A 20,047-nucleotide genomic window follows, 5' to 3' on the forward strand; every position below is an offset into this window, starting at 1 on the left:
ATTTAGTTGCAAACGCATCATACTATTAGACCATTCTTTGTTTGTCTATTATATTTGTATAAAGCAAAACTCAAAACTAAACCCTTTGTGGTTGAATCCACTCTGCTTCACAGTGACCCTGAAAGACAGGAGATCTACTCTGTAGAGTCGACAAGGCTCTCCATCTTTACGGAAGCAGGTTGTCTTTTCTTTCTCCTCTGGGGTGCCCGGCGGCTCCTCGCCCTTCTTGTTCGCTGTCTGATGCTTAACCTGCTGCCTTCCCTGGACAAATACTGGATTCTTCACTGAAAATAAGGAAGCAGCTGCTTTTCAACTCTGACTGTGTGTGCTTTTAATGTGTATTTTCAAGCATCTGTAGCATTACCAGTCTATAGTTTTGAATAGATTGATGTAACTATCAATGCCCATATTTTGGAAAATGCAAGCTCCTAACTATTCATTGAACATCTTGCAGGAAACTCCCACTTATCTCTGGCTCTTCTTGAAGAATGATTTATGTCCTTCCATGAATCCAGCAGCAGACTTTCCTCCTCCCTGCCTCTGTTATCCACATCTGCACAGTCCATGGGAATCTGCTGTCCAACACACCACCACTGTCCTGAGCTCAACCACCTTGCCTTGACCTTGGTTGTTGGTAGTTGCAGTGACTCCATGAGTCACCTTCCTGACTTTGACCTGGGCCACTTCCAAGGGGCCTCGGCCCTACCAAAGTTCAGCTAATTCACCCTGGCCACCAGTGCGATCACTATCAGTCATGGCAGGCCCAAGGCAACTTCACAGTGCTTGTAAATTGAAAGGGAAATAGGGAAGCATAACATGGTTCCGTGGACCTCTGATTATGAAAGGGCTTATTACAACACCTGTCAGTTTGCCCATGCAGTGCTTGTTCCTCATGGAGTGGACAAACCCACCAGGGCAGCAGGGATGGAAGGATTCCAATTGCAGGCACCATACTGCATGCTCTCTGAAACTCAGAGAGACCCTGTGTTAGAGTCTCGATGGCCAGACCTTGAGGGCTTCGCTTCTCTCCCACACATACCCCCGACTGCACCATCCCCCCAAAGGTCACCGTACAGTTGAATCCCAAGGGGGATTTGGTTCAAATTCTTTTCTCAGGGAGCAAGGCATCCCCATGTTCATCAATTACTGCGAGTAGATTTTAATCCTTTCTAAATGTGCTGCATTCAGTAATGTGGATTTTCTTTTGCGTTGTACAACCTGAAAACTGCCCACTGAGTTTTCAAAATATATTTTTATTAACTGAGTCAAATTGACCTTTTTGAGTGTACAGTGTTATAAATTTCAGCATATCTATAGATCCTCATGACTCTCACCCACTCAAAACATACCGTAAATCCACCCCAAGAAAATCCTCCTTGGGGCTCACTCCTTTCTCCTGTGATTCACCGATCTGTCTTCTGTCCCAGCAACAAGGTCTTTTTGGAAATGTCACATGAATAGATTCATACGAATATGCAAACTTTTGTTTTATGTATCCATGGTTCATTTCGTTTTATTGCTGGATCACATTTCATTGTGAAAATGTATCACAGTTTGTTTCTCCATTCCCTTGTTGAAGGATATCTGGCCTGCTCCAGCACTGGAATTTATAAATTCAGTTGCTCTAAGCATTCATGTAAAGGTTCTTTGTGTGATGCTAAGTTTTCATTTCTCTAGTGTAAATATCTAAGAGCGGATTGCTGGATCACATAAGTAAGTGTATGTTTAATTTTATAGGAACCTGCCAAGTTCTTTTCCATTTTACACTCCTACCCACAAATGAAATAGTATTCTAGTTGATCTACATCTTCCTTAGCACTTGCTCTCATCAGTGCTTTTTTTAAATACATATATTTTTTATTTTAGCCACCCTAAAAGGATGTGTAGGCAATATAGAAAGAACAATGGACTGCTAGAATCCTGGATAAGCATGTGGTGAAGGGAGTGCAGCCATAATGCTCCCTGGACTTCACCTGACATTCTTTGGGCCTGTTCTCAAGAGGGCCCAGTCCAGAGAGCAGGATATCGTGCTTGGTAATGTGAGGGGGAGGGAAAAGAGAGAGGCCCTCAAGGAGATGCATGGGTACAGTGGCTGAATCAAAACATGCAAACAGAACAACACTTGTGAGGGTGGTGTAGGACAGGGCAACAGGTGCTTCTGTTGTACAAAATGTCACTGAGTCAGAGCTGACTCTAGGGCACCTAACATCTAAAACGAAGTAGATGTGTAAATGTAGCTCATTATGATTCTAATTGATAGCCAGCCAGTGACTAATGGTGACGAGTCTATTTTCATGTGCTAGTGTCTGTTCATGGATTTATTATTTTCTTCCTGTTGAATTTTGAGAGTTCTTTATATATTGTACATGTGAATATTCTATAAGATATGATGTTGATGTATATTTTACCATCTAATTGTCTTTTGCCCTCTTAATAGTGCTTTATAGTGTAAAAATTTTAATTTTAACAAAACTCAACTTCTCTTTGTTTTCCTCCCCGTTTATGAATGGTGTGTTTGAACCATACCTGAGAACTCTCGCCTCTGGTATTTTTATTTTTTTGTGTGCTGCTCTCTTTAGTCCTGTTTTAAAAGTCCCTGGAGGGTGTAAATAGTTAAGCACTTGATTACTAGCTGGAAGAGTTTGAGCTTAGCCAAGGGCACCTCAGAAGCCAGGCTGAGGAATCTGTTTCAGGAAGGCCATGGCCTTGAATGTCCCGTGGGGCCCAGGTCGACGCTGCAACAAATGAGGTTGTGATGCGCTGGAATGACTTCATGGCAACTCTTTTGTTGCTGTTGTCTGATTTGTGTTCATCCTTCCTTAGACATCGACAAACGCAATAACACATTAGCCCCAAACTTACCTTTTAAGGTCCAAAGTTGAAGTCAAAACTGATTCCAACCAGTTTAGAGAGCTACAGAAGAAGGTCGATGCTTTCCTGAAATGGGGGGTTGGCACGGACACCCACCTTGGAGCTGCTTTCTCGCTAGGCTGGCGGCTCCCAAATGCATGCAGAGACTCTTTCCATCCACTCCCAGATGATCCAGAGCTGGCAAATAGTCAGGAGCGCTCCACCCTTCATCACAGTCCACGAGGAAACCAAGAGAGACCTGCATGCTCTGCCTCAGAGAGGGCGTGAGACTGACTGCCTTGTAGAGCTCCTATGCAATTGACCAGCCGGCAGCCATAGCATAAGCTCCCCGTGGGCTGAACACGGGGTACCACCGAGCTGATTCCAACTCATGGTGACTCCACCTGTGTCTAAAAGAACATACTCAATAAGGTTTTAAGCGCTGAATTTTTGAAAGTCGAATGCCAATGCCAGGTGCTATCTTTCCCAGGAGCCTCTGGGCAGATGTGAACTTTCAATCTTTTAGTTAGCAGACAACAGTATAAACGGTTGGACCCACCCAGGGACCCTGTGGGCTGAGAATAATCCCACTAAATTTCCAGTGGCCCCAGCATAAGGACCATGAGAAGATACAATACTAAAAAGAGACCACGGTCTAGAGATTTGTAAGGTTAAAAATCAAGCTATGATGTAGCAGCATCTGACTGGTTTCAGCCACCAAAGTTTTTATGGGGCAAATTATACCTTGGTACATGCCCAGATTTTACTGTCTCAACTCTAGGAAATCCACATATTCCCACTCTTAGCAGAAGTTAAAATGCCCTACAGGCAAAGGCCTATGAAGGACACTATGATTGGTTTAAGCCTGTCACCAGGAGGCTTGATATAGAAACGAGAGTGGATTTTAAGGGGGAAAAGTCCTTCAAAGTGTTACATTTCATTTATATTTCAGTAATTGACTGAGATTTTTACCTTTACCAATGCTTTAGCTCAGCTATGCTTGGTCATTTGGCCATTAATAGTGAATGAGGAGAGTTGTATGTGATTGTGTGCAGTAAAAGGTAAGTGAAATAAGCCAACGGGGAAAATTCTTTTAAATGGAAAGTAATGAAAACTGACAAATATTTTCACATGAGCTGCTGCTAAGGACAACTAATTTGAAAATTCCAAAGAGTAAATAATACAATATGTAAAACTTTGTGTCCCCATGTGTTTTAAAGGTTCTTAATTCCAAGTTTACTCCAATTTCCTAAACTTTTCTTTATCTAGAGAACACTCCATGAAAGTTATGGAAAAATAATTAATAGAAGACTAGAACATTAGAAGTTGAAATCTTTAAAAAACAACAGCACCGTTTTATTAGCACTTTATTTACATGTCACAGAATTCAATAATTCCATTGTTAAATGAAATTGATTCTAGAACATTTCCCTCTTCCTTGTAGTCACTGTTAGTTATTTGTGTAGTTATTTTTTCCTAATTGTGGCAAAAATTTACACAACAGCTCATTCTCCACTTGCACAACTTCTACTTGTATATAATTCAGTGTCACTGATTATATATACCCTTTGTGTTGTACAAAATGTTGGAGTCTTTGAGAGTCGTCTTAGCCACACTTCCATTACCCCTTGAACACGCCCACACACATGCATGCACACCCCCCACACCCACACCCACGCACAAATAACCCTTTTTTTCTTAGAATAAGAGAGCTAGGAACAGAGTTCACGAATACTTTGTTTTTTTTGCTCATTTTATTTTGCTAGCTTCAAATCTTGTCCTTGGAGATTTACTTTTTCATATGGTTGTAGCTATCGTCTCTACTAAAATGCGGGTCAATTCCTATCTCCAGCCCGATCTCCACTGACCGTGCCCGTTGGATGCAGAACTCCCCGCACGTCTCACAGGGCCACGTCTCGCAGGTCCACGTCTAGCAGTCCCTGCCCCCTTCACCTAAAGTACAAGGACTAAAGCCAAACCTACCGCGCTCCTGTCCCTCAGCCTCCAGCCAGCCATCTTACTTTGCAATGTCAGCTTCTGTAGAAAGCTTGGTGTGTTTGAGAGACTCAGGGGAAGAGAGGGGTCTTAACAAATTGCTCCTAAACACTGAGGTGGAACTTTCCCCATTTCTCTCATTCTTCTGGAAGAAGGAGGAAAGCTGAAGTCCAGGCAGAAGTCCATGGCAGCCACAGGACAGTGTGTGAAGGCAGGCGGCCACCATCTGGTTGGCTGAGGGAAGCGTGCGAAAGGGTTCAGCACCAGACGCCATCCAGGCTAATGCCAGTCGTTCAGAGTCATCGCTCAAACATTCCCACCCTCTCTGAGGCGTGAGTGCTGGGTGTGGAACCTGGACTGGATGTCACTCCGGGTTTGGAGCCAGCGTCGCCATATGCAGATAGAGGCTGAGAATGTAGTTGATGTCACCAAGCGCAGCTGTCTTAATGCTTGCCTGGGGGCTTGCTCATAGCCGGGCCTAGGCCTGACCAGGCTGGGCTTTGGCACATTCAGGGATTTCCTGGTCTTGGTGGTGCTTTGGCTTTGCCCACCGTTTCCCCCCAAGTGGTGGACAGCAGCAGCTGCTGACAGCCTGCTCTCCATGCTCATTTTCCATGCCCACATCCGGAGCAGGAATGTGGACAAAAAAACACTGAGGATGACTAGCTCATTGTCTTCTTGTTGAACAGAGCATGTTGAGGGGCGAGGGAAGCTAAACTATCCCAGCTTCGCTTTCTATTCATCCAACTCCCCAAATTCTCAGATGGGACACGTGTCTGCTCTCTTAGCGGCTAAGAACACAGTCTCAGTACCCTGGCTGCGTGCAATCTTATCTCCACCATTTCACAGACTGTGTGATGTTCAGTAAATTATTTCTCATCTCTGTGCCTCAGTTCACTTTTCTATAAAGAGAGGATAATAGGACTTATCTCATTGGGTTTTATGGGGTACAAAAATTGATATATAACCAAAAAGGAACCCCAAACTCACTACCATCGATTTTGATGCCAACTCAGAGCAATCCCACTGGGGATTTCTGAGACTGTCACTATTGACGGGAGTCAAAAGCCCCTTTTGTATATATCTTCTATGATTTTTATATCTTTACATAATTTATATATCATTTTAATACAAATAATTTATAACTCACAATATCCTTATACAATTTGTAATATTATGTAATTTATATGTATACAGAAGTTTGAATAGTGCGTAACTATAATAAACCCCTCCCAACCCTCTGTATTAGGGGTGATTCTAATTCATCATAGGACACAGTAGGACCCGGGAGATACGGGATTGCCAGGCTGTGACTCTTTCCCGAAGCAGAGCACCACATCTTCCCTCACCCAGTGGCTGTTGGTTCAGATCTCCGACCTCTCAGATGGCAGTTGAGCGCTTCACCCCTGCACCACTAGGGACCTTGCATTGTGCCGTGGTTCAAGGGCACGGACTGATAGCTGTTAGCAGTTTGATCTTGAGAAGATGATCATTCCAAAACAGGTCTCCCTCCAACTCACAGTTGACATTCTACCATTTCTTAAAGACAGGAGTTTGTTTATTAGCCATAGCGGTGATAGGTCACATTGAACACTTTACAATAGCAAAGCCCTTTTACTGTCACGATTTCACTCCGCCTTGCGAGCTGAGATAAAGCCGAGGTCTTTGCCATACCTACTGTGTAGAGAAAACTCAGAAAGTTTCCATGACTTGTCTAAAATCACAGAGTTTGTAAATAGCAGGGTTAAAACCTAAATTCAGGAGCATTATAGTCCAATTTCCCTACTCTTTCTACCATATCAAGCTGCCTAAATTTGTATTGATCTGTTTAATCATTATTTGTTGACTGCTGTCTTAGTACTACAACAGGTGAAATTAAGTTGGATTTGTTGAAAGAACATGGCTGTCAAAAACATGACTCAAGGTCGAAAACTTAATTTGTAGCCATCCACTCAAGAGTTCCACTCATAGGTATAAAATTTAATTGTCGTATGTTGAATGATGTCATGTATCCTCTTAGTATTTAAAGAAACCATTTTGGAAAGTGACCTCCTATTCAGGCAGACTTTGATAAGAAAATCAGAAAACCACACTAGGTGCTTTAGCAGGAAGAGATTTAATGTGGGAATATAATGCCGATAAAATGATTGTTTTCCCAGAGGGAAGGTCACAAAGGACCTTTGCTGCCTTTGGAGAAGTCAGAACATTCTTTTGAGAGCTCCAAGACAGGCTAGTCACAAGAACTCACCTGGAAGTCATTGCAAACCTCACAGCTTTCCACAAAGGTACCTACTGCTGCCAGAGAGGGGATAATTATTATTTACTCTCTTCTGCCTTCTGAGTGTACCATCGATGTCTTCATGGGAGAATGTGACTCAGAACGTGGCTAGCAAAGGAGTCTAGGAAATGTAGTTTGTGGGTTTCTAGCTCTACGGTACAAACAGTAGCTTAGAATGGCACAAACATTGCAAAGTATCAATAAACAGGACACAGGGCACCTGCCCTTGATTTCTTATGTGTTTAATGATAGATGAGATTCGATCTCCCACTTACAAGGGACTGAATGTTGTTTAGTGGAAGGAAATGGCACCTTTCTCTAGTTTCATCTCACACAAAGAAAGGGGATGTCATCACGTTCCGATTGACTGGGATTACAGCTCCCACCAGAGCTCCTTCAGGGTGTGCGTCTCAAGAGTCCTGAGTCCATGGTAAGCAGTTTGTCCATCTGCATTTCAGAAGATTTTGACACTCAGGATGGTGTCACCTGTGCTAGATGAAAAATATATGTGTTCTTTGTAAATAGCAGTCAAAGACAGGTTCTGCCACTGCGAGAATTCCTTTGAATGGTGATCTAGAAACAAGGACCAGATTCCTATACAGTTCATGCTGATCTCTTTTCTTTCTTTTTTTCAATAAATCATTTTACTGGGGGCTTGTAGACCTCTTATCACCATCCATCCATCCATCCATCCATCCATCCATCCATCCATCCATCCATCCATCCATTGTGTCAAGCACATTTGTATATTTGTTGCCATCATCTTTCTCAAAATATTTTCTTTCTACTTGAGCCCTTGGTATCAGCTCCTCATTTCCCCCCTCTCTCCCCCACCCTCTCTTCCTCATGAACCCTTGATAATTTATAAATTATTATTATGTTTTCATGTCTTACATTGCCCAATGTCTCCCATCACCCACTTTTCTGTTTGTCTGTTCCCCAGGGAGGGCTGATCTCTGTTTTCATGCAGATTCTTACCACTCTAATTGGTACTTGGCCCAGGCTTCAGGAGAGTGTGCTCCACCCAACTCTCCTTCCCTCCTTGACCCCAACCTAGGGTAGGGCCGGTGCATCTCCCTCTGTCTTCCTTTGGAATCTATGCTAACACCGTGCTCCGTTTCCTTTCACTTCAGAAAGGCTTTTCCTTTTTTGACAAAATGTAACTTCAATGACTACAAAATGCTGACTTTCAAAGCAATGCTTTCTTATTTTGGAAGTCAAAAACTTTGCCCCAAATATTTATCTCTAGAAACATTTTGGTAGATTCCCCACAGATTTAAGGGCTTATATCCATCCAAAATTTTCACAAAGGATGTTTGCCCAAGCCTTATTTAGACTCATCAGAAGCAGGAAACAAATAGTAAAATAATTTCAACTAGTCATAAGATAGGAGTAGTACAATGGAAAATGCATTGCGATACAGCTGTACAGTGAAATGCTGCACAACAATAAAGGAATGACTGCGGCTCTAACAAACAACACAGGTAAGTCTCCAAGACATTATACGGAATGAAAGAAGTCAAACCAAAACCAGGAGTATATACACTGCAAGATAATATTATATAAAATTCCAGGACAGGCAAAACTCGTCTATGACACTAGAAGCTAGGCTAGACGTTGACTCTTGGGAGTGGGTGGGTCTTGATTGGGGACGGGTCATAGGAGTCTTCTGGAGATTGTGGGAATGTTTGTACCTTGATCTGGGAGGTGGGTGCATAGGTGTGTGCATTAGTCTAAATTCATTGGGTCAGACACTTGAGATTAGGGTACTTTACTGTAGGCTTGTTACACCTCAATTTAATAAAAGGGAAAATGAGCCTATTCAGGAAGTTTTAAAAGTTGAACGTTTCTTTTTCCTAAAATAATTTCACTTCTCCTCCAAGAAATGTATAGCCTTTTGATTGACTTAAGGAAAGGCCACAAATAAGAGAGTCTGGGAAAGCAAAGAGTATGCATGTGTTTGTCCTCACTGTGTTTTGAGAAACATGTACCCACCAGGGCAGAGGGTGGAAGGTGAAACAAAGAAATAACACTACCCATCTGTCCCCAACAGCCCCAATGCCAGCATTCTGTTTGACACAGAGCAAATAGTCCGGTGCTAATTTATGAAGTAGCTGGTACAGTTCATGCACGAGACTGCTAACTGAAAGGTTGGAGGTTTGAGTCCCTGTAGAGGCACTTCAGGGGCCCTGGTGGTGTGGTGGTTACATGTTGGGCTGCGAACCTCAAGGTTGGCAGTTCAAAACCACCAGACACTCAATGGGGAGAAAGGCAAGGCGTCTACTCCCCAAAAGAGTTACATTCTAGGAATTTCACGGGAACAGTTCTCCCCTAACCTATAGGGTCATTAAGAGTCAGAATCAGCTCGGTGAGTTGTTGCTTTGGAGCGCACCCCAGAAACAAAAAAACTGCCACCACACACCGGCTGGGTCACAGTATTCCTCTGATACCCGTGGGATCCCCCTGAGTCAGAGCCAGTAAGTAGTTCGTAGTTTCAAATTGGCTTAGTTCTCCAAGTCTTCATAAGCAGAGGAAGCCAAGTTAAAGCCATAGATATCAAGTTTTTAATTTTATTTTATTTGAGCTGTTTTTATTCAGAGGCTTAAACAATTGCTCAGAATGAACATCAAGAAAAAAGAAAGAACATCAAATACAATGCCATTTAAAAAATAAGTAATGTCTGGTATGATATACATGCCCAATTTAATTCAACAGATAGGAATTGCTTGCCAAATATGGACCAGGTACTGAACAGGATGCCAAGAACACAAAAGTGCCCGACCAGAGAGCTACGCGAGCAAATGAATTCAGCAAATGGCAGTGTCAGCACAATAAGATCAACACAGTAAAAATTCACTTCTATTTTATTTCTCCCTTTCACTTCGGCTATGTGTGTGCAAAAGTACCTTTCTGTTGACATCTATTCTGGTGCCTTCTCTTCTGTCTTTTTAATGACCTCTGCGTTCTTTAGGTATGATGACTTGGAAGTCAGCCACAGCACCTTTGGTCTTTTAAGATGCTTATGTTTGTTTCCCAAGATCCCTCTGAGTGGGCTTCTCCCTAGGTGCTGAGCTGACTGCTGCAGTGAGAGAAAACCATTCTCTTTTGTGTGCTCGGAGGCCCACGCTCACACTCACGTCCATCGGAATAACTGCCCCTTAGGAGACCACGAGCTCACCTCACTGTTGCCTCCCTGGCCTGGAAAGCCCCTTCCATCTAAAGCTTTCTTTCCCACCTCCCACTTCACCTCCTGTGGTGTTTGGTGGCCTCTGGATAAACTAGACACGCTGCATTTGAATAATCCCATCATCAGCAGACAAGCTTATCTCAGTCTAGCCAGAGACTTAAAAGTACCTGCACTGTGTGTTTTGGAAAATCCATCCTACGTCCACAGCAATGAACATCTCCTCGGTGAACTCCTAATAACTAACTGGAAGGTCTCAAGGAGCGAACCTTGGCCGACCCGCGTGCGCACGGCTTTGAAATCCCTCCCTTCCGCCCTCTGTGGGGCTGGGCGAGGGGTCTGAAAACCCTGAACACTTTGACGAACCATAAATTCAGAGAACTGTTAGTTTGGGGATTTGAAGAACAGGTTTCAGGAAGTAGCAAGGAATAATCATGTTTTGGGTCATTTCATCATTGTCCGTTCCCTAGGGTTTACATATGTTCTCGGCCTGTTTCCCCACAGATGTGTGTTTCCTGTTGGAAGAAACAGAACCAAGCCAGTATTCAATTTGCAAATGGCATTAATCAAAATTGTATTTTAAGTGACAGCTCTTGGTAATGTGGGGATAGCTACATGTCTCTCAGAATATCTATTCTGTCTGCTTGTCTGCGAATGTAAGGCAATGTATGTCCTGTCAGCATGCAAAATCATCTCATAAGTGCATATTTCTTTCCCAGATGGCATGTCTTTCATTCTCTCTGCTTATGTGTGTCTTCAGATACATTAACTTTGAGCTGTATCCCCAAGGTCATGTCACTTTGGGGTTTGCCCTCAGCTCAGAGTGGCATTTGAAATGGATGCGTTTTCTTGTAAAGTTGATAATGGACACATAGTTAGGTCAAAATGAAAGACCTTCTCATTTGATCTCCCTTTTGACTGATTTTAAAGTCATTTTCCTTTCTTTTTGATGGAGGGTTTTCTATGTTTTGTCTAGTTATCATTGTTGGGTTTATTTGTTTCCTGTTGCATTTTGTATGATTTTCTGTATGTGTCACCCAGGATCGACAGATCTATAGAGACCAGCAACTGGATGGATCATTTCCTGGGGGCATTGCAGGGGAGGGTGGGGTGGGGAACAGGCTGATAACTGCTATGAGTACAAGAAGAAAATGTTCTAAGCGTGTTCGGGATGATGATAGCACAGTCATTTTGTCCGTCCTTCTTAATATCATTGCACAATTCAATCGTGTGATATATTAAGTACTTGCCACTAAAACGATAAAATATTAAAATAAAACAGATACATTCTTCTTGGTCATGCCAATGGAAATTATTTGCTTGATGAGTTTATCTCACTATATCTGATGGAATAAATTGAGAGTGAGGTCATTGGGGGTACAAATCATTCATTTTCTCTGAGTAGAACTCACAGAATCTACTGGGTGTGGGTTCCTGCCTACATTTTTTTTTTTTTGTATTGGATGTTGTTTATTTTTGCCAAAATGTGACCACTGGGGAACAAGGATTAGAAGGCTTTTTGAATGACTTCAAACAAGTGTCTTAGACTTCAGACAGTTATATAAAACAACATTTTAATGGCTTCATGTAAATGGGCCAGAAATGGATATATTGTATTTCCCTTCAAAGTACACAAGGTTTAAAATGAAAGGGAAGGGTTTCTAGCTAGGGTTTCTGATTTTATTGAACCACAACCATTTCTCAGGCTGATTCCATTCTGGCCGGAATTAAAACAGAATAGTTTGCTTTTCCTAAACAAAACAAAAACAAAATGTCATTTGATATTTTCAAACTCATAACTGCATAACAGCTAGCAGTGTTTAAACACAAATCGTCTTTGCTCATTATTGAAAAGGCTGAGGCTACCCATGGCCAGAATTAGACTCTGTGTGTGTGTGTGTGTGTGTGTGTGTGTGTGTGCTAACACTGAATAACCATTTATGGCAACCCTGAAGAATGGGGAGTGTGAAGCATGGATGTCAGCAGAAATCACCAGCACATGTGAAAGTGGAGCCCATGTCGCTGTGAGCTGCCATCAAGTCAGCTACCCAGTTCCCCGGCCTCCTCCGCCGGTGACTGCCACATGGGCAGCATGCGCACGGGAGCATTGGGATCCAGAGTTCTTGTGGGCTAATTTGCTGAAGTCAGTTCCCAGCCTGGCCTTTTTGCCAGTGCATCTCAGATTGGAAGTGCTGTGGAAGGCTATCCAGCATCACAGCAACATGCGAAGCTTCTGCTGACCGATGGAGAGTGGCTGCCGATGAGGGGCCTTGCCAGGAATTGAATCCAGTTCTTCGGCATGGGACGTGAGAACACTAACACGGCCTCCCCTGGCCCACACATCCAGTCTATTCTCTGCAGACGTTTTAATGGGCGCAGAGAATATTCTAAACTAAACTGAAACAAACATGTTTTCATTTTTTAAAAAAATTTATTCACCAGTATTTAAAAATTAGGTAACTTGGAACCCAAAGTTAAGGTTTCTAGTTTCTCTCAACAAATCAGAAGGTCTGACGTAGAGGTGCCAGATGCCCATGTGGCAGTCGGGAGTGGAGCCGAATGAAGGCAGCCTCTCAGGGGCACTGTGAGTTCTCCAAAGGACCACCCTTCACCCCCGACTGCCTCAACCCCTCGCTCCATTGCCTGAGCCTTCTAGGCAGATTTATTCCATTTTTGCTCTGTGTTTTTCAAGTCAAAAATCAAATCTGGATTTTTCAAGGATTGAATAATTCTTCAATGCTGGGTTTTTGCTTTGCTGACACCCTGTCTCAGCAATCCTTGCTTGTTGGCTGAAAACCCTTTATCAAAGGGTCAGAAACACCATGAGCCACACTGCTGGGCTATACTTCGACTGCTGAGAGAGCTGCTAAAATTACATTGTCCTTAAAAGCAAATCAAATTTCAGAATTAATTATGAGAATCGATGTCCAAAGCCATTGAGAGATAGAGCATGCCTATTTCACTTGGGCATACTTAAGTGAAATGTTGCCAATAATTTTTAATAAACACAACCTAGCAGTTCATTCTGTTGACCACAGTCTTCAGGTTGATTAAGACATAATTCTAAAGAGGACAAGATTATAAGATCAAGCATGGCATGGGCAACTCATATAGGACCACAGAAAGTGCTTTTAAATCAAGCCAACCATCTTCCATAAGAAAAGAGTCATAGAGAAATGAGGAGTTTACAAAGTGTGACTGAATCACTATGGAAACTTATCACCATCATGAATAGATCTTTGAAAACACAACTGCAACCTAAGAGGTGCCATCTTCAATCAAGGTGGCTAATTTATATTTACTTTATAGTTTAGGAACCCTGGTGGCATCATGGTTATGTGTTGGGCTGGTAACTACAGCAGTTCAAAACAACCAGTCGTTCTAGGGAAAAAAATGAGGCTTTCTACTCCCATAAAGAGTTACATTCTCAGAGACCCACAGGGGCAATTCTACTCTGTCCTATAGGGTTGCCACAGACCATAATAGACTTGATTGTAGTGAGTCGGGTTTTGAGTTTCTACCTTGGTTTCTATAACCGCGGTTTGAGCAAACTGGCTAGGACTATGGAATGTGTCGTTATAACTCATAACACGACCACTGAACTCCTGCTACTAACTGAAAGACTGGCCATTGTAGTCTGCCCAGGTACATTCTGAAAGAAACAACTGGCTATCTAGTTCCAAAAGATTACATCAATAGAAAACTACCATATATACTCGAGTACAAGCCAACCCGAAAAGCAGCCAAGGCACTGAATTTTACTAAAACACTGCATTAAAAATATGCTGAAAAACTCGGCTTATACACGAGTAAATATGGTTTTGCAATTCTATGCTGAAAAGCATGGACTTCCCTGAGTTGGAATCAATTTCAGGGCAACTCGAAAGTTTTGTAATTCCATATTAGAATGTTGTTGTTTTGTGCTATCTCATCCATTCTGGGCTCATCCCAGCCCCTTGAACAGACTAAAACTTCTCCCTATGGTTGCTGGTTTGTAATCGGCACCAGAGCAGATTGCCAGATCTTTCTCCTTTGGAGCCACCAGGTGGGTCCCAACTACCAAATTTTGTTTAGAACTTCACTGTTGCTGCTGACGTGGAGTAGGGAACCAGTGGAGAGGTCTGGGGGCCTGGCCCCAATCCCAACTACTGCGTGGACCCCTCCCCCCAGAAGAATTTATTTCAAAGGACCACATTGAGTCTGCAGCTCTGGGAGAGGGACATATTGGAGCACATGGGAGCAGATAAAGGGGGAGTAGGAGAGAGTGGAGCACATCCTGCCCACCAGGCCTTGAGGACGATGTTCCCAATTACAGCAGCCAGTCTACAGAGAGGGTCACATAGCTGACCCCACTATGAGATATGATGCCCCTCACTGACCCCTGGCCCTGCGGGGGGACAGCACCGGAGACACAGTGTGGGAATTGAGCTCGACCTGATCCTGTCACATGAAGGCAACGCACTGGGGAAGTGCAGCGGAACAGCAAGGGAATGGAGCGGCGAGGTCCCCAGGGAATGCTGAAGGTGGACTTTGTGGCCAGGGCGTGGTGCCCCAACAGACTGGACTGGAAAACACTCCTAAAGGCCAACAAAAAATTCTTGAACTAACAACAAGCTTTTCTTTCTTGTTGTGTTTTGTATTGTTTTGTTGTTGCTGTTGTTTTGTTGTATATTGTTGCTTGGTTTTGCTCTGCCTTGTTTTTGTGCATGTTATTATCGCTGCAGGACTGTCTAAATAAGATAGGCTGGCTGAACAATCTGGAGAAGAAAACAATGGGACTGACAGTCCTGGGGGGACAAGGGAGAGAAGTAGGTGGGGGGAAAGGTACTGGTGTTAACAAACCCAGGGACAAAGGAACAACAAGTGATCCAAATAGGTGATGCGGAGGGTGTGGGAGGCCTGGTAGAGCGTGATCAAGGGTAATGCAACCAAGAGGAATTACTGAAACCCAAATGAAGACTGAGCATGACAGTGGGACAAGATGAAAGCACAAGGAAATAGAAGAAAGAGCTGGGAGACAAAGGGCATTTATGGAGGTCTAGATAAAGACATGTATATATACAAATACATTTATATATGAGGTTTTGGAAATAGATTTAGGTGCATATATTTTTAGGTTTAGTATTAAGAGATCTGCAGCTATGGGAGATGGACATATTTGATCAGAGCACACGGGAGCAGATGAAGGGGCAGGAGGAGAGAGTGGAGCACAGCCTGGCCCACCAGGCCGTGATGATGATGTTCCTGAGTAGAGCAGCCAGTCCACAGAGAGAACAACATGGCTGGCCCTACTATGAGACATGATGCCCCTCAGTGACTAAGGGCAATACAGGTGACAGCACCGGAGACACAGTGTGGGAATTGCACCTGACCTGATCCCACCACACCGAGGCAAATCACTGGGGGAGTGCAGCGGAACAGCAAGGGAATGGAGTGGCAAGGTCCCCAGGGAATGCTGAAAGTGGACTTTGGGGCCAGGGCATGGTGCCCCAACAGACTGGACTGGAAAACGCTCCTAAGGGCCAGCAAATGATCCCTGAACTAACTACAAGCTTTTCTTCTTGTGAAAAAAAAAAAAAAAAGATAGCAGAAGGACATTGGGCCTCCACTGAAGTACTCCCTCAATGCAAGAATACTTTCTTCTATTAATTTGGCATTCTATGCTGCTCACCTTCCTGACACAACCACTGAAGACAAAGTAAATGTGGTGAAGAAAGCTGATCATGCCCGGCTATCAAAAGCGATAGTGTCTGGGGTCTTAAAGGCTTGAAGGTAAGCAAGCAGCTATCTAGCTCAGAAGCAACAAAGCCCACATGGAAGAAGCACACCAGTCTGTGAGATCACGAGGTGTCGAAGGGATCAGGTATCAGGCATCATCAGAACAAAAAATCTTACCAGAGTGAATGAGGTGGGGAGTGCAATGCCCAATTGTAGGCCACTGGAAATCCCCTTACAGAAGGTTCTTGGGGAGGAGATGAGTCAGTCAGGGTGCGATGTAGCAATGATGAAACATACAACTTTCCTCTAGTTCTTAAATGCTTCCCCCATGCCCCCCCACCACTATCATGATACCAATTCTACTGATACTGGGAGGGTAGATGGTGGGGGGTTGGAAAGGGGGAACCAATTACAAGGATCTACATGTGTCCTCCTTTCTGGGGATGGACAACAGAAAATGGGTGAAGGGAGACGTTGGACAAGGCAAGATATGACAAAATAAGAATTTATAAATTACCAAGTATTCATGAGGGAGGGGTAAACGGGGAGGGAGGGGAAAAATGAGGACCTGATGCCAGAGGCTTAAGTGGAGAGCAAATGTTTTGAGAATGGTGAGGGCAATGAATGTACAAATGTGCTTTACACAATTGTGTATGTATGGATTGTGATAAGAGTTGTTTGAGCCCCTAATAAAATGATTAATTTTTTAAAAAAAGAACTTCACTATTGCTCCACCAGGCACCTCATCTCTCAGAGTTAGTCCACATAATATTAGAAGAAGGCCACAGCCATGGACTAGCATGTGGACTGGTTTGGGTAAAAAGTGCTGGAAACCAAAGTTGATACCCAGAGTTCGCCAATGCTTGGCATAGCTAAGGTTAGGATTTGGTCACTAATCCTTTTCCTTCCAACCAAAACCCAGGTAGAAAGACCTACTGTCAACAGCACTGTGTGAGAAGATGTCAGTGATCTCTTTTCAAATCTTCCCCATTGCCCCTCAAAACACTCCCTGGAACGGCTCCTCCCAGTTCCTTATGCAGCACGCAGTGTCGGGGATGCCTGCATGCATCTCTCGTTCCATGGACCTGGTAATGACAGCAGTGTGCAGCTAGTCTTTGATGAGATAGAAGCTAGTTTTTGAGTTGTTGCCATCCTTGCTGACATCTATTTGGTTCCTATCCTCAACGTAGCCCATCAATTAATTACCGATATTTATTGGCTATATCCTGCTTCGGGCTTTATCGGATGGATTCTGGAGCTCTCTTGTTTTCTAGTTCTCCAGCCATCTTTTTGTCCCCAGGGATGGAACGTAAAACCTTCAACCCTGCAACACTTGTTACTATATCTTCTCCATAATGGTATGTTTTCTCATAACTTGTCACGATTTTTCATACTTTCCCTATCATATTTATCAACAGTGCAATTCATTCATCCTTGAGGGCCCCTGAAAACACTTCCGCCATAACAAACCATGAACAAACAGGAAATCAGCACTTAGATACACTTTCACCTTCTTGAAAATGACCTGAATCCATTAGGTAGAAATATTTTAGGTGAATGCCTTGCCTGCCTAGTGGAGAAATGAGATAATTCTTTTATTTTTTTTACACTTTGTCCCACACAGAAATTAAAATTGGTCACTTTGTCATTATCTCTTGTGATGTGTGGGCCGGGCAAAACTCATGGGTGATGTTCCTCTTGTCAGCCTTCTCAGAACTGTATCAGAACAAGAGGAGAAGCTCCCATCCGCTAAGATACGAGCTGAGGGGCAGTACCAGGAAGCAGCGTGGCACTGCAATGGTGCCAGCGGCATCAGGAGAGCCTCCTACCATCACGCTGGTGGAACAGACTCAGCCACTTCAGAAATTCGGGTCTACAAGACCTCGCCTGAGTAAGGTTCTTTGTGTAACCAAAGAACTCTTCAGCAAAGACTTCTCAAAGCGTCCTCCTTTAACTAAGCTGCACACTGCAGAGAAAACAGTAGATTGCAGGAGGTGTAGGACAGCTGCGAGGACACACAGGGAAGGCCACAGGAGGCATGGGAGGTAGTTAGTGTATTGTGCCAACCTGGCCGATAAACACATGTGGCGTTAATTGAAGGGCAGAGGGATAAATGGCTCGGTGAGCCTCGCCTTTCTAGCTCTCAGTCTCTTGCTTTCTGATGGTCGGACCAGGGTGCAACTGCCTTAGCCAATTCCTGCTTCAGCTGGCAAGGCTCACTTCCTGCAAGACATCCCTGAGGAGAAGCCACATGGACCTACCCCAGTGCAGCCCTGGGTGCTGGAGCACTCGTGTGGAGACCCTTGCCAGTCTGAGATGTTTCACTGACTCGGCTTTCCTCCTGCAGCCGGCATCATTGCATCTGTTTTGTGAGATGGAGGAGGACTTTGTAGATTGGTGTTGGACATGGGGTTAATGTTGGACTTATGGGCTTGGACAGCACTGGATTGGGATGTTTTCTTGATGCGCACTTAGCCTTTGTATAAAACTCTCTCTTGTACATGAGTTTCTGTGGATTTGTTTCTCTGAAGCACCCAGACTGACACAGCATGGGAGAAGAAACTGATCCTTCTCTCAGGATGGATGCTTGGCTACTTTGAAACAGCCTGGGATCTGGTGTGCCGTGACGTTGGCATGGAAGCCAACAGCTAGTGATTTGGGTTGCAGCTACTCCTCCCAAAGAAAGGGGCACTCAAATGTAAAATATACAAGCCAATGGATAAATCAACATAGATTACTTCGGGCAATACACTCATCAGTCACTATTATTTTAATGAATGTATCTTCTGCTATTAAAACTGTGAGAGCGATGAAGACAAGCATACAGGTGAGAGACCCCCAAACAATGTCCACACCGCACAGCATGAAGAGGAAGTGCACATTAAACATATTTCGGTTTTGCAATCTGCGCCCCCAGTTTGAACCCCAGGCAAGGTCTGGCCAGCTACCAGAAGGAGAGCTAGTTTTTACCCCTGAGTATAAATTGGTCCAGCCCACTGACTGCAGGACTCTGGGGTTCCGCTCAAACTTAGCCTGGCTGAGCCTTGCCACGCACTGCAGTTAGGTCTCTCCAGCCCCCAGCTGACTGAGCTCAGTGCCTGAAGGGGAAATTGGAAACGTGTGGAGATTGTGGAGTAGACGTGAGTGAAATGCCCCTGAGATGGTAGGCAAAAGAAAGAGTATATCTTCTTGAGGAGTCTCCGATATAATGCAGCTTTCTAAATGCATATTCATTTAAGGCCTGTAGGGTCCAGGGCCAAATGCAGAGTTGCCCTCCATAGAGAAATGACAGGATTTCGCTTTGCGGTTGGAAAAGCTGGTTAACAGGAAGAAGGTTCAGCCCAGCCGTGTTTCAGAAGCATCTGGGCAGTCCACGTGAATCTGATCGGATTGATTACACGTTTTCTTGAGGGCCGAGTGCGACACACACTATTTTCGCTCTTCTGCATAATCAGGAGCTCATGCTTCCAAAAGGTCAGGGAGAAATATTCATCGACAATATGAGGGGACGTCATATGTCAGAACGGGGGTGGGGTTCCAGGACAAAGAACGTCAGTAGCAGCAAGACAAGAACCATCGCTGTTGGGAAAGTCTGTAGAGAAAGGAGCGCATCGACCAAAGAGACATGAGAGGTTAGAAGAAAAAAAACCCATCTATTTTCCATGGACAGACGAATACACTAGTTATTGCTTAAGGAAATCAGTACGTATGGCTGCATATTCATGTTGGCTAGGAAAAAGTGAGCTTTCTGGCGGCAACTGGTGGAAGAATTAGGGGGTGGCCTATGCAAGTCCTGCCTGGTCTTGGCAAAAGGGACTCCATTTTGAATCCGGTGCCTTCAGCTTGGCGCTCAGAATTCACCTCTCATAGACCTCCCTTTCACTGACCTCCCTCTCTCACTGATCTCCCCCTCCCCTGCTCAGCCTTCAAATTCCTAGAGCCAGGATGTTTTCTGAAGATATGCACACTCCACTCTAGCCGTCCTTGGCATATAGATAAGGTCAAAGACCTTCTCCCTTCTG

The sequence above is a fragment of the Tenrec ecaudatus genome, chromosome 2, assembly GCF_050624435.1.
Source record: "Tenrec ecaudatus isolate mTenEca1 chromosome 2, mTenEca1.hap1, whole genome shotgun sequence".
In the NCBI taxonomy this organism is placed as follows: Eukaryota; Metazoa; Chordata; class Mammalia; order Afrosoricida; family Tenrecidae; genus Tenrec; species Tenrec ecaudatus.